We start from the raw sequence: 14,646 nt of genomic DNA, 5'->3' as shown, positions 1-14,646 counted from the left end.
TGAACAGTAGGACCGTGTTTTACTTAGGCAGCTACTGAGACTAGGTGCATCCAAAGTTTTAGTTGCAATTTTATGCTTAATTAAAAAATCGGCTCTTCAGTAGTTTTGCTTATGTCTCTTAGATGTTGATGACATTTCAATGTCATAACATAACCTTTGAATGCAGTATTCAGTCTGCTCCTCTCCCCTGATCAAAACTTAAGTTTCAGAAGTGGATTATTAACATAATTGTTTAGGAGATGGCTAGCGTACCTGACTATGGAGGATTGGGGTTGTTTTTTTCCAAGGCTTTCTTTTTCTGGTCATTTTTCTGTTAAAGTCTTGGTAAGTAATTCTTGCCAGAAACCTTTGTCTACCTTTTGGTCTTAGGAGCCTTATTCAGACACTTGGCGGACAAAACAAAATGAAACATCTTTCTGATAAAAACCAAAAAAATACCAGGTCGAGCCCTCTTTTTTTTTAAGTCTGCTCTGAGTCTTCACTGAGGTTTGTGGGCTTTCTCTAGTTGTGCTGCAGGGGTTTCTCATTGTGGTGCTCGGGCTCTCTAGTTCCCTCATGACTTGTGGGAGCTTAGTTTCCCGACCAGAGATTGAACCCCTGTCCTCTGCATTGGAAGGCAGAGTCTTAACCACTGGACCACCAGGGAAGTCCCCCAGGTAGAGTTCTTTTAAAAGAATGCATTTAAACAGTTTTCTTAATAGTACAGGTGCTTACATTTTAAAGATATTCAGAGTGGAATTAAAAATTGAAGTGCAGAATTCTGAACTGAGGTGGGTTTTTTTTAGTATTGCGGAAGTATTTCTTAGAGCATTGAATGTTATAGTTGATTGCACTTGGAGTGGTCTTAGGGTGTTAAAATTCGTTTCATAGACAAGCCATAGAGACTGTGTTTGTTATGGAGGAAGATGTCAAATAAAAATACTTATTTTAAGGTTTTTCTGTTCCTCGGGGAAGTTTTAAATTATATTTGTTTTACACTTGCTTATACGTGCTTTGGACTGCATTTGTGTTGTAACTAAATAATAGCTCAGTGTTCCTTAAGTGGCATTCCACAGATAAAACTGTGGGTGGGAGTTGTGAGATCTCTAGGAAATTTTTAAAAATCTGTGTGTTTTTATGGTCATTTGAAAAAGGAATCTGGAACTTTTGGCCTTGTGACTGAACCGCACTGTGAGAGCTCATTAATTGAATTTGCATTTGTAGTCACAGGCTGTTGGCACCCAGTGGTCACCTCGGTGCCTTGTAATGCTCTGTTTTTCACACTAACTGGTCCATAGATGAATTCTTAGAGGTCTGTAAGCTCTCGAATTTAAGAAACACTGGAGAGCAACGTTCTCATGCTTAGACACACATAGCAAATGAGCAATTTCTTGGATAACTACAAATTTTGAAGTTACTATGAAAATAATTTGAAATCGTTTTATCATGCAGAAAACACTGGCACATTGTATTAATGATACGAGAGTTGGTGTTAATCTTCTGGTTTATTGGGGGTCTGGTTTTACTGAACACTGATTTTTTTAATAAGGCACAGCATGATGCATGAATTCAGAGTAGCTGTCCTGTCTTACTACAGTTGAGATTAAGAACAGAAGGGAGCAATAAATAGCACAGGGGAGCTTTGGGGAGATAGTGGAAACTGCAGAAATAAATTGTCCAAGTTCTTCAATCTACCTAATGAAAACTAAGCATGAGTGTTTTTTTTTTTTTAACAAGAAAATTAATTTTAAGCCATAAAATTTAATTTCCTCTTCAGCACTTCCAATTTTAGTTGTAATGTTTACTCTGTTGTGAACCCTAGGCTCTATTATAGCAGAGATAAATATATTTGTGAACTGTATTGAGTGTTTTGAGTCACAGAGCTGTTAGGGAGGCCCATGGAGTGGGACAACAGTCTAGGGGTGCCAGGGTTAGGTAGGGCAGGGAGTTCGAGGGGAACAGTGACCTGGAGGGTTTGGAAGGTTGCCACCATACAGAGAGGCTGAGCAGGTAAGACAACTAAGGATAATAGGAGCCAGTTTTCTTGTTGTTGGAGAAGGGAGGTGCAGGTATGAAGTGGGGATGGCCAGAAGGAACTCTCGGGGGCTGGATTGGAATAGGAGCTGTTGGTGTGGAGTGTGTGGTTTTCAGTATCGATTGATAAGCAGCCAGAAATGTATGTATGTTCGTATGCCTGTGTTTTCATGTATGTCCTGGCTTTGTTTGTGAAAAAGGTATAGAAGCAGCAGTAGTCCAGTAGCGAAACTCCGACCTAGTGCTCAGGTCTTGAAAAATATCGCTCTTTACTAAAAGGACCCAAGGCTTCTTGGCGTAATGGCTGACTCCAGGGCTAGGGCAGGGAGAATCTCCAAATATTTAAAAACTAAACAACACACTTCTGAATAACCCATAAGTCAGAGAGGAAATCACCAAAGAAATCAGGAAATATTTTGAACTGAAGGAAAATTAAAAACAGTATATCATTGTATGGGATGTAGCTAAAGCAATGCTTAAAGGGAAATTTATAACATTGACTATTTATATTAGAAAAGAGAAAGTCGCAAATCAACAGTATAGCTTTTCACCTTAAAATGGAAAAAGAAGAGAAAGTTAAATAAGCAGAAGGAATAAAGTAATAAAGAGCATAAATCAATGGAGTAGAATAGAGTTAAAAAAAAATAGAGAAAAATCAATGAAGGGACAACCATACCTTTGAAAAAATTGATCAAATTGACAGATCCCTAGCCGGATTGATGGAAAAAAAGAGAAAAGAAATTAATTGCCAACATAAGGAATGTAAGATGGGACATCATTACAAATCCTGTAAATATTAAAAAGTTAAAATGAAATATTAGGAACACCTTTATGCCAGTAAATCCATAAGTTAGATAAAATGGATGAATTGACTTTTTGGAAGACAAACTACCTAGGTTCACTTAACAAGAACTAGAAAACATAAATAGCTCTATTTCCAATTTTTTAAAAAATCGAATTTGTAATTTAGTAGTTTCCACAAAGAAAACTGCAGGCCCAGTGAATCCTATCAAACACTTAAGGAAGAGATAATACCAAATCTACACACTTCCGTAAAATAGACTAAGAGGAACCGTTCTCAACTCCGCTTATGGGGCCAGCATGAAGGCTAGATAAAGAAGAAACAGTAACAACTAACACCTGAAAACAAGTACTACAGACGGATATTCCTCATGAGCATAGATGTAAAAATCCTCAACTGTGTTATAAAATTGAATCCTGCAAATATATTAAAAAGATAATACATCATAACCAGTTAGGATTCATCCCAGGAATTCAGGGTGAGTTTGATTCCATTAACAATTAATATAACGCATCATGTTAGACTATAAAAGAAAAACTGTATGTTCATCTCAATGAAACAAAAAAAATTTTTGACAAAAACAAACTTATTCATTATTAAAAACTTAGCTAACTTTCTCAGTCTGCTTAAGAGAATCTATGAAAAACTTGGAGCTAACTTTGTACTTAGTGGTAAAAGATGCTTTCCCTTTAGAGTCAGAAATAGGGCAAGACTGTCCATTTTCACTACAATTGTTAAATGTTGTGCTGGAGGGCCTACTTAGGGCAGTAAGGCAAGAAAAGGTATCCAGTTAGGGAGCAAATAAAATTGTCTGTGAATAAATGGATAGACTCCTAAGCTAGCAACAAAAGTGTTTTACTAGAATAAATATTAATATATTTAGCAATGATACTGGATATTAGGTCAGGATGCAAAAATCTATAGTATTCAAGTGAGCAGCAAACAATTGGAATTGATATTGCATCAGAAATATAACATAGTTGGGGATTAACTCAGCAATGTATGTTTAAAACCTATATGCTAAGTGTAAAATATTACTGAGAAAAATTTGAGGAAAGCACGAATAAAGGGAGAGGGTTATTATTAGATTCATGGATTGGCAAGTTGAATGCTGTTAAGATGCCAGCTCTCCCTTAATTGATCTAGAGCTTCAATCCAATTTCAGTCAAAATCCCCATAGGCTTTTTGGGTAGAAATTGAAAAAGCTGATTCTAAAATTTAATATCTGAAAGAAAATGTGGTGGCCTAAGAATAGCAAAGAACAATCTTGGAAAAAAGCATAAAGCTGGAGTTCTTATGCTACCTGATTGGAGGATTTACTGTAAAATGACAGTAATCAAAACAATGTTGATACTGGTTTGAGAATAGACCTGTGGACCAGTGGAACCGAATGAAGTCCAGAAAAAATGTTTTTTATGAAAGGTGTCAACATCCTTTGAAAAAATGACCATCTTTTCAACATCAGTGATCAAATTAATATGTATAGAGATATGTCTACAAATTATAACAAATTGTTTGATATAGTACTACTTGTAGAAAAAATATGTAGTTAAAAAAAAACCTTTTTTCTCTCCATACCACCTTAGGGTCCTGATGCCCGCAGTCATCCCCGTCTCTTCTCCAAAGACATTGGCCGTTCCCGGTGTCTGATACACTCTTCCAGATACAGCCTGTATTGTGTTCACATCATTTAGTTGTATTGCAGGAAGGATCTGGCTGGAGTTAGTGGCTGTGTGCACAGTGACGGCTCTCTTGCATCAACTGCCTTCTTGAACTACACCCGCTTAAAGAAGAGCCGGTCCAAATTCTTCCCCGCCAATCTGTTTTTCCTTTGACTTTGCTAACTGTAAATGTTTCTATTTAGTAACATTGTCGTATTCTTACACCATATCATCTGCCTCCTTTTCAATTTCCTGTCTTTCTGTTTTTGAGTCTTCTCTTTAGAATGTTCGTTCTTTCTGCTTTGAACTTGAGACTACTGAATATATCATCTTTCCTCCTCCTTGACTCAGTTTCTGCTTTGGTCGCTCCCTTGCTTATGTGCTAACCAGTCAGGTCGTTGGTCCACAGGCCCACTCAGATCTCCTTACTTGTCTGGGATGCAGCTTCCAGGATGCTTCCTGTGTACAGTTTTTCTGCCTTAAGCAAGAGTTCAGCTGTAGAGCCGCGTTCAGCTGGGAGGTCAAGGCTGACATGCATGTGGATGCTGCATCTCAGTAAAGAATAAATTTCATTCTGTTTCATCTTTTTCAAGATCTTCTGTGAGTTAGCCCTACCTTATGACCCTTGTTTGCACTGGTTTTAACCTCTTACCTCTTATCCTCTGAAAGCAGAAGTTGTGTTGTCCTCTTAAACTTTACACTAGCCTCCATCTCTGGCTTGCATTCCATGGTGATGCTGTGCAGGCTTAGTGAGTGAAGAGGTACACATTCAGTGAGTGCTATGGGTGTAATTGAAATTTCTGTTAAGATGCTTTTTCTCATTGCAGAATTTCCTTTGACTCCTGCTTCATTTCTTACAGGCAGGTTTTTACTTAACATGGTAGAAATTGAGATTGGCAGCCGTCTTTAGGAATAGTCAGCTTCACTGAGTGTCTCTGAACTGCAGTTAATTGATCCTGTCTACTTAACTGTTAGGAAGCTGAGACCAAGCCTCAGGTGTTGGTTATGCCACCTCAAGTGAAGAGGAGCTCGTGGCTAAAATAAGTTCTAATCGAGATAGCACAAAAGACTACAAGACAGCTTGCAGTTCAAGAAGTGACCAGTCTCTGACTTTCTAAACTGGTAACCTGTTGTAAATTTTATGGTGCATGGAGAAGATCAAAGGGGAGGGATAATACCAATTGTCTTTTCCCAAAACCAGTTCAGCAGTTATTTACCTTTCAAGCAATTAACATAATTACCATTATGCTAAAAAGTAATTTTGGAAAGTTCTGCCCTGAGCTCTTACGACTCCACTGGGACAGTTTTAGTTGGGACTTATCTTTTTGATGGAAGCCTAATTGCAGTTTTGGCTTTGTGCATGCAAACAGAAGCAGCTAATTGTTTAGGCAAATAGCAGATTAATTTAAATATGCATCCCTAATAAAACAAAAATGGTATCCATTATGGCCCTTGTTCCCACGACGAGGCATATAAATATTCTGCCCAAGTGCCATTAGGCGGAGGTCTTAAGGATTGTCGACATTATTTCACAGTGGTAGCACTTTCATGATATCGCGTGCTCTTTACAAAAGCTAACATAAATCAGTTTAAACTCATTGAGATCCCATCTCCACTCTGTGCAGTTTCATTACCACACTCTGGCTGGCCTCCTCTGGGAGGTGGGAGGGACGTGCTGCAGACTGGCACTGGTGCCCATCCACAGCTGCCGAGCCGGCTTTATGTCTCCTCCAAAGACTGGCCGTCGTTACTCATGTCACCGCTAATGACTGTTCCTAGGCTCGGGTGAGCTTGGAGTTCCCGCCGCCTCGCGGAGGCTTGTCCAGGTGGAGGGTCCCGGGCCCAGAGAGCAGTGGGCCTGCCAAGCCCAGCTCCCGTCTACTTTCCTGGGCCGGCGGCCCTCCCTCGCTGTGGTCCTCCACGTTTTTCGAGAGAGCCTTTTTCTTTTGTCTGAGTCCTTTTTACTTTGTTCATGAGTGAAGCAGTGTTGTGGAGATCCGGCACTGGTTGAGAGTTACACGTCTTTTACCCAGCAACCGAGGGAAAGGCGGACGCACCTGCTCTCCTCTCAGCTTTCCCGGTGTGAGGCAGATGGGCCATCAGCCCCGGTGCTGAGGGTCATTTATGTCTGGTTCAGGGAATGCTGGCGATGACCTGTTTGCTCAGTCACCACCAAAGAGCCACAGTGAAGCTCCCTTCGCATTTGCTGAGAAGTTTTCTCTTGCTTCACCTTGGCCGAGCATGTGGAGTAAAGATGGTAGACACCCTTACGGGCATCTCCTTGCTTGGAAGCCCCTCTAGAGGTGGGCATATTTGTAGCATTTGAGTTGGTCTTTTGGCCTCAGTAAATGAGGATGGAGACCTCAGGCCTGGGGGCGGCTGTTTCATGTTCTTGGCTAAGCCATTGGGCTCAGACTTCTCAGTCTCAGTTGTGTGCTTGGAGTAGAAGCCCTTGTGAAATTGGGAAGAGAGAAAGCTGCTTTGTGGAGAGGGGTGGGTGGGGAGGGATGCACAGTACAGAGACACGCAGAGGCAAGACGTGTGGTGCATCAGGAGACGAACTGCCTGGGTCTGAATGTTTTTCTACTTCCGGCTCTAATCCCTTTTCCGGTCCAGCTATGTTTTCTGCCCTTGAGTTCCGTGAACTAGCCTCGTTTCTGTTCAGTCTGTTTCCTTTTGTATTTAAGCCAGTGGATTTGTTTCTTACAACCAAATGTTCCGTTGCTAAAACATAAGACAAACATTCAGCAAACCTTTATGGATGTTCAGCCACTTTCCGTAGGAAATGGAGCAGAAAAAGGACACACTCCTGCCACTTCAGAAATCCACCATATTAGGAGCCACATCCATGCTAGTGCTGTGTCTGCAGTATGATAAAACTTGGCCTTTCAAGTGAATTTACATCAGATTTTTTAAACTGTCCCCTGTTTGGGAAGGTAGTTTATCGAGCTCTGACAGGTGTTGACTACAGCTTCTTTAATATTATGCAATGTATGTGGACTCAGTTCAACTTGAAATGTCTGTGAAAGTTAGCCCCTCCTTTTTGGGAATCTTAAAATAGTGTGTCAACAGGACAAAAAGTTAAGCTTATCCATTGTCCCCTCACACTTTGTGTATATATCTGTTTTGGTTAGTTGTATCTTCGTGACTATAACGTCTTTTCTGCAGTGTGAATGTTGTGAAAACAAAGATTATATCTTCCTGCATGCCCTCAAAACAAGATGCTTGGTGATGGCACTAGAACATCAGCTCCAGGCAGTCAGGGATTTTTTTGTTTATTTTGTCTTGTTCACTGCGGTTTTCCTGGTGCTTAGAACAGTGACTGGCCCAGGGCAGGGGCTCAAATACGTGTTGAATGTATTGTTGCATTGACTGCTTTTTGGCTAAAAATTGGTTAACACGGGTAATAATTCAAGCATAATATTATAAAATATTCTTATAATTCAAGTTTTCACTGTTGAAGCCCCTGTAGTTTTAGGGTTGTAAAAGTAGCATGATTTAACTATATTAACAACAACAAAAAAAATTACCTTTCATAAAATTAGCTTTCACCCAGGCATCCCTCCTGTCAGCTGCTGTGCTGGCTCCTGCTCACCTCGTCTCTGTATTTTGGGGTCAGATATCCAGCAACACAGTGGGAAAGTGAAATTGCACATCTTGCAAAAGCTGCAGGAGTTTTAACCGTCTTACAAGTGATATGGGAAGAGCAGTAGAAGTGGTAATTACATGGGTAGATATAAATGGGTTTTTTTTTTCTTATTTCTCTTTAAAAGATAATTGCCTGCTTATGCAAAAATAATCACAACGCGTGTGGGGTTTATAACATATGTAGTGATTAAAAAGTATGGCAATAATAGCAGAAAGGCAGGGCGGGAGGGAATGGGAATGTGCTGCTTCCCTGTGTGTGAAGTGGTGCAGTATTGCTTGAAGGCAGACTGGTGAGTTACAGATGAGGCTGCAAGTCTATAGCCCCTAAAATAAACACAGTTTGGCTAATAGACCAACAAAGGAATCAAAATGACATGAACACATAATTAACCCAATACTCAGTCCAAAAGAAGGCAGAAAAAGGGGGAAAGGGAACAAAGAACACATGGGACAAATAGAAAACAAGACAATTGGTGGATTAAACCCACCATTGCCAATAGTCACTTAAAGATAAGTCGTCTGCATACCCCAGTTAAAAGCAAGACCAACTGCACACCACCTACAAGTAAACCCACTTTAGACAGACACAAGGCAAAGTGAAAGGAGGGGAAACAGGCAGCGTGCTGACACTACTCCAGAGTTGGAGTGACTCTATCAGTATCAAAGTAGATTTCAGAGGGAAGAACGTAACAGCAAGACATTTCATATGACAGAAGGTCACTTCATCAAGAGAACAGTGCAGCCCTAAATGTTAACTTAGGTTAAAGTTGAAGGACTTTGTGAACAATACTGGTACTGATGACAGGTGAGGGTCTGGCTGAGTCACACACTTCATAGTTGGAGAAAATTGACAAAGACCACGACACCACAGACATTCAAAAGAGAAGGATGTGACCATTCAATGGATGGCACCTGGAAGGTATTTTCTAGGAAGACCCTTCTTAGAACAGCTCTGCAATCTTGCGGTGAAGGGTATTTTATTGCATACAATTCTATTGGGGAAATGATGCCAACAAAACCAATACTTGATTAATAATGAAAAATGTGTTTATAGATAAACTCCATGTGTGTTTCGAGTGAGCTGTGGTTGAGTAACTTCCACACTTGGCAGAACACAGGTTGAGTTCATGTCGATTACTCATCAAGCTCATGGTTACTTCACGCACTTGTAAACGCAGCCGCTCACCCTGCACTTTCTAGCTGACTTCCAGCCCAGCCTCATCGCTTACCAAGTGGCTTTGGACCAGTTGTTGAGCCCCTCAGAGCTTCTGTTTCTTCTCTTCTGTCAAATGAAGGTAATGATGCTCTTCGCGAGGTGGAAGTAAGCACTGTAGGAGAGGAGACGAGTGAGTGTGTGAATGCTCGCAGGCTCCGTGCAGCAGCAGTGGCTGTACTGCTTTATTGTGTTGTCAGCAAACAAATGTAATGCAGGCTTGTTGGGAAGAGGCACGTCCTGGAACGTGCCTGTCTCCCATTTAATATGTAGAGCCCTTGGCATTTTCTACAGTGTATCTGTTGTTTCTGAGTCTGAATGGAAAGAATTTGCCAAAATATTTGCCAGAGGAATGTGTTGTGGACCCTTTCTCAATCCACTTACCAACAAGTTTATCATAATTCTTAGAAGAGTACACTGTTTTACATCTGAAGCAGCATTTAACTTGAAGAAAGCTCTGCTTTTGTTTGTAATCACCTCCTTAGCCTACTGACAGTTTGAAAGGCTTGCAGAGCAACCCAAATGTATTATTTTCTTCTAACTTGCTGTATGTATTTAGTGCTGAATATTACCCTATAGTAAGATCCTATGTTCAATGCATTTACTGTTTAAAGATAAAGCTGTTGTTGTTCAGTCACTCAGTCTTTCTGACTCTTTTGTGACTCCATGGACTGCAGCACACCAGGCTTCCCTGTCTTTCATTATTTCCCAGAGTTTGCTCAGAATCATGTCCATTGAGTCAGTGATGCTATAAAACGATCTCATCCTCTGCCAACCTCTTCTCCTTTTGCCTTCAATCTTTCCCAGCATCGGGGTCTTTTCCAATGAGGTGGCCCTTTGCATCAGGTCGCCAAAGTATTAGATCTTCAGCTTCAGCATCAGTCCTTCCAATGAATATTCAGGGTTGATTTCCTTTAGAATTGACTAATTTGATCTCCTTGCAGTCCAAGGAACTCTCAAGAGTCTTCTCCAGCATCACAGTTCAAAAGCATCAATTCTTCAGTGCTCAGCCTTATTTATGGTTCAACTCTCACATCTGTACATTACTCCTGAAAAAACCATAGCTTTGACTAGATGGACCTTTGTTGGCAAAGTGATGTCTCTGCTTTTTAATAGCCTGTCTGGGTTTCTCATAGCTTTTCATCCAAGGAGCAAGCGTCTTTTAATTTTGTGGCTGCAGTCACCATTCACAGTGATTTTGGATTTCAAGAAAATAAAATGTGTCACTGTTTCTACTTTTTCTATTTGCCATGAAGTGATGGGACCAGATGCCATGATCTTAGTTTTTTGAGTGTTGAGTTTGAAGCCAGTTTTTTCACTCTCCTGTTTCACCCTCATCAAGAGGCTCTTTAATTCCTCTTTGCTTTCTGCCATTAGAGTGGTATCATCTGAATATTTGGGGTTGTTGATATTCATGATAATCTTGATTCCAGCCTGTGGTTTATCCAGCTCAGCGTTTCACATGTGCCCTGCATATAAGGTAAGTAGGCAGGGTGACAATATACAGCCTTGATGTACCTTTCCCAGTTTTGAACCGGTTCGTTGTTCCATGTCTGATTCCAAATGTTGCTTCTTGACATGCATACGGGTTTCTCAGGAGGCAAGTAACGTGGTCTATTCCCATTTCTTTAAGAATTTTCCACGGTTTGTTGTGATCCACACAGTCAAAGGCTTTAGCGTAGTCAGTGAAGCAAAAGTAGATGTTTTTCTGGAATTCCCTTGCTTTCTCTATGATCCAACAGGTGTTGGCAATTTGATCTCTGGTTCCTCTGCCTTGTCTAACCAGCTTGTCCATTTGGAAGTTCTCAGTGTATGTACTGCTGAAACCTAGCTTGAAGGATTTTGAGGGTTACTTGGCTAGCATGTGAAATGAGCACAATTGTACGGTAGTTTGAACATTCATTGGTGTTACCTTTCTTTGGGATTGGAATGAAAACTGACCTTTTCCAGTCCTGTGGCTGCTGCTGAGTTTTCCAGTTTTGCTGACATGTAGAAGACAAAGTACAAGGCAAAGGAAAATGGAAAGAGGGATTGCAGAAAGATGGAAATTGAGCGCTTTATCTGCTTTAGATAATAGGAAGTTGTAATAAATAGGACTGGACTTATGGATGGGCAGTAGAGAAGAAATTGTTCAGTTGCTCAGTCGTATCCACCTGTTTTGTGACCCCATGGACTGTAGCCCACCAGGCTCCTCTGTTGATGGAATATTCCAGGCAAAGATACTAGAGTGGATTGCCATTTCCTTCTCCAGGGGGTCTTCACAACCTAAGGAACAAACCCCTGTCTCCTGCGTTGGCAGGTAGATTTTTTTTTTTACTGCTGAGCCATGCTGTGTAACATGGCAGGCCATATAGGATAACATCCAGATGTAAAAACGATTGCTCTGTCTCCAGGGTTTTGTGTGGTTTTCTCCTTTAATCTGCCCAGAAGTCCTAGGTAGTAGGTAATGTTTTCAGTTTTAAGATGAGAAAACAGACTCTCAGCTTTGAGTAACTTGCCCAAGGCCTTCAGCAGGCAAACAGTGGAGCTGGGTTTGAACTCAGACAACCACATACTGTGTTATCTGTGCACGGTTATTTTCAGTGATTTTTGAAAAGTAAAATCAGTTGATATCGGATCATCTGCATTATCCAGCATGAGCCAGAAAGTGATTCTTTTTTTTAAGAAATTATTCCTTTTATTGAGAAGACCAAGAATGTCCCTGGAGTAATAATCGTATTAACAATTCTATTGGTATTAACTCTTTATTCCCTGATATATCATGTGCCCTTTCAATATGAATGTTCATAGCCTTTATGTGTCAGGAAATATTTTTGTGTTATCTATTTAAATATGTTTCATTTAGAATTTGGTTTTATTCTTTCAGGACTTAAAAACTATGCATGTTAGCTATCCTTTGTCTGTATTGAATAGCATGTCATTTTCAGGAAGTAATTATTTTCTTGCATATTTTCTTTGTGAGGGGAAAGTAGCTTCATGGATGGGAATGGTAAAAAGAAATTATTTGACAAGAAAAGAATAAGTGGCACTCGAAATACAGGAAAGTTTATATTTCTGTAGAAAAGTGTAAGTTTCTCCAGACAGTTTGTTCTCAAACTTAGGCATACATCCCCAGAGTTTGCTGCCCATGAACCTGAATTTCTAATAAGCTCCCAAATGATACTGATGCTGCTTGTCCAGGGGCTACACTTGGATATCATCGTTGTAGACAGTTTGAGAAGGGTGGAGACACGACCAGTGTGTGTAAAAGGAATTCATCTGGGGTCAGCATTCAAGGGGGTGGGAGAAGGTTATGTAGTATGATCAAGGAATTTCCTAAGTTGTAGTTTTTAACAAGTCTGGGATAAGTCAAGCTTGTGTTTTAGATTTTGCAAAAGAAAACACCTCTGCTAACCATGGCTAGAAGAAGGTAGTGGTGAGGAAGTTTGTAAAGTATTTGTAAGAACTTCTTAGAATGTAGGTTAACGGCTGTTTTCAGAACCTGCTAGTGTCTAGGTCAGTGCCTGGCGTGTAACAAGTCCTCAGTAATAATGCGTTTCATGTTACTTCATCTCTTAGCATGGCTCTAATCAAAGACGAGATAGGCTCCCCTGGTGGCTCAGTGGTAAAGAATTTGCCTGCCAATGCAGAGCACATGGGTTTTGATCACTGATCCAGGAAGACCCCTCATGCTGAGGAGCAGCTAAGCCTGTGCACTGTAACTACTGAGCCTGTGAGCCTGTGCTCTGGAGCTCAGGAACCACAATGATTATAGTCCATGAGCCGCAACTGCTTAGCCCTCGTGCCCTAGAGCCTGTGCTCAGCAACGAGAGAAGCTACCACAATGAGAAGCCTGCGCGCCACAACTAGAGAGTAGCCCCTGCTCGCCACAACTAGAGAAAAGCCTGTGCAGCAACAAAGACCCAGCACAGCCAAAAATAAATAAATTATGAAAAAAAGACAAGAGAGAACAGTTGTGAGGATGTGGATAATAGGGAACCCTGGTGCACTGTTGGTGGGCATGCAAATTGGTGCAGCCACTGTGGAAAACAGTATGGAGGTTTCTCAGAAAATTAACAATAGCACTTCCCATGTGATCCAACAATTCCACTCTGGGTATACATCTGAAGGAAACAAAATCACTGTGTCGAAGAGATACCAGCACCCTTGTGTTCACTGAAGCATTTCTCAGGATAGCCAAGACATTGAAGCGGTCTAAGTGTCCACTGATGGATGAATGAATGAAGAAAATGTGGTATATGTATACAGGGGGTCACTATAGAGCCATAAAAAAGAAGGAAACTCTGCTATTTGCAACAATATGGATGGATCTTGAGGGCATTATGCTAAGTGAAATAAGTCAGAGAAAAAACAAATACTGTATGATCACACTTATATGTGGAATCATTAAAACAAGAAAAACTTCAAGGAAACAGAGATCAGACTTGTGGCTGCCAGGGTAGAGAAATTGATTTAAGGTGGGTACAGAAGGTACAAACTTCCAGTTATAAGTTCTGAGGGTGTAATGTGCAGTGATGACTGTAGTCACTAATGTTTAGTCACTCAGTCATATCTGACTCTTTTGCACCCTCGTGGGCTGTAGCCCTCCAGGCTCCTCTGTGCAAGGGATTTCCTAGATAGAAATGGTAGAGTGGGTTGCCATTTCCTTCTCCAGGGGATCTTCCCAACCCAGGGATCGAACCTGTATTTCCTGCATTGGCAGGCAGATTCTTTACCACTGAGCCACCAGGAAAGCCCATAGTTAATAATACCATATTGTATATTTGAAAGTTACTGTGAGAGTAGATCTTAAAAGTTCTCATTATAAGGAAAAGGATATTTGTAACTATGTGAAGTGATGTTAACTTATTGTGGTAATCATTTCACAGTATATCAAAGCATTCTGTTGTATACCTTAAGCTTATATAATGTTATGTGTCCATTATATTTTAACAAAACTAGAAAAAAATTATTTGTTGTGCAAGAGGACAAATAGAGTAAGTTAAGAACTCCATATGTTAAAACTATTCAGCAATTTTGTCCTCCTATTCTTCTTAGAGGGGTTCCCTGGTAGCTCAGTAGTAAAGAATCTGCCTGCCAGTGCAGGAGACGCGAGTTCAGTCTGGGTAGGGGAGATCCCCACTCCAGTATTCTTGCCTGGAGAATCCCATGGACAGAGGAGCCTGGTGGACTATAGTCTATAGGGTCACAAAAGAGTTGGACATGGCCTAGCAACTAAAAACAATTCTTCTTAGATATCTCATAAAACTGTTTTTTTAAAAGTTTATCTTTTTGGCAAAGATAATTTTGGAGAAAATTTTTTATATACA

The 14,646-nt window shown here is 40.6% G+C and overlaps 1 protein-coding gene across 3 annotated transcripts in view; it reads left to right on the top strand.

Annotated features, from left to right (window-relative positions):
• FBXW8 (F-box and WD repeat domain containing 8) overlaps nucleotides 1-14,646 on the top strand; it is a 113,525-nt gene that overhangs the window by 57,127 nt on the left and 41,752 nt on the right. The window lies entirely within an intron of this gene.

This window comes from Bos javanicus, chromosome 17, assembly GCF_032452875.1.
Source record: "Bos javanicus breed banteng chromosome 17, ARS-OSU_banteng_1.0, whole genome shotgun sequence".
Classification (NCBI taxonomy): Eukaryota; Metazoa; Chordata; class Mammalia; order Artiodactyla; family Bovidae; genus Bos; species Bos javanicus.
This window is presented reverse-complemented; position numbering and strand designations above follow the sequence as displayed.